The sequence below is a fragment of the Rhopilema esculentum genome, chromosome 10 (genome assembly GCF_057945365.1).
Source record: "Rhopilema esculentum isolate cy_ngs chromosome 10, ASM5794536v1, whole genome shotgun sequence".
NCBI lineage: Eukaryota > Metazoa > Cnidaria > Scyphozoa > Rhizostomeae > Rhizostomatidae > Rhopilema > Rhopilema esculentum.
In genome coordinates, this window is record NC_142824.1 from 7552828 (window position 1) to 7554190 (window position 1363).

Consider the following 1363-nt stretch of genomic DNA (forward strand, 5'->3'; position numbering starts at 1 on the left):
AAATTCTCATCAAAAATTGATGATTTTAGCAAGACTATAGCCTTGGTTTTTTGGCATTTTTGGACAGTTTGAAAACGGAAAATTGCTGCCCAAAAGACACAGTTAGACGACTTTAAATATCATTATGATCATTGTAGTAGTATTTATTGATAAAGGAAACCTGTTTCACGCTTAGAAAATTGTCATCAAAAATTGATGATTTTATAAAGACTATAGCCTTGGTTTTTTGGCATTTTTGGACAGTTTGAAAACGGAAAATTCCTGCCCAAAAAACACAGTTAGACTACTTTAAATATCATTATGATCATTGTAGTAGTCTTTATTGATATAGGAAACCTGTTTTACGCTTAGAAAATTCTCATCAAAATTTGATGATTTTAGCAAGACTATAGCCTTGGTTTTATCGGCTATTTCCGGATTTTTTGAAAAAGGGAAATTCCTTCCCCCAAAAAAGATATTTAAATGACTTCAAATATCATTTTGATCATTATTATATTAGTATCTATTCACATAGGCAACTCTTTTTGCGTGAAAAAATAGTCATAAAAAATTGATGATTTTGGCAAGTCTATAGCCTTGGTTTTTTAGTATTTTTAGATTCTTTGAAAAACGGAAAATTCCTGCCTAAAAACGCATCCACCTGACTTCATATATCATTATGATCGTTGTAGTAGTCCATATTCATTTAGGAAACCTTTTTGACAGGAAAAAGTTTTTCATAGAAAATTTAAAGTTTTGGCAAGTCTATATCCTCTGTTTTCAACGCATTTCGATCATTAAAAACTCTTTTTTCATATTAAAAACCTTTTCAGCTGAAAAAAATTTCCACCGAAAACTGACGCATTTGGCAAGGCTATAGCCTTAGTTTTTCACGCATTCTGGGTCCTTAAAAAAATGGAAATTTCCTTCCTAAAAATGACGGCAACTGACTTCAAATATCACAATGACCATTATAGTTGTCTTTTTTTATATGGGAAAGCTTTTTTTACTTGAAGAAAAATAATCATGAAATTATACGAAAGGAGATGCCTAGAAAGAACCATTCGGCAAGCTTTAGAAATAAGACTGCTAATTTCTCACTTGGAAAAATGTTTCATCTTTTACTTTACTCATATAGAAATGCCTTTTGTTGGAATTTTTTCAATAAGCTTATATCAATTGTTTCCATCTACATAAATTTAATTGAAAGTATAATCCAGACATAAAAGTTTGTTAATTCACTTAGACTCTACAGAAAGCAAAAAGGATGCTGGCCTTGTTTTTCCCTCACGTCATTTTCAATTGGTACATGGATATAAATTATCGTTATTGGGTCATATTTCGACGCTCTGTGTTCTCAAGAATTTCAAAATAAAAGCAATGG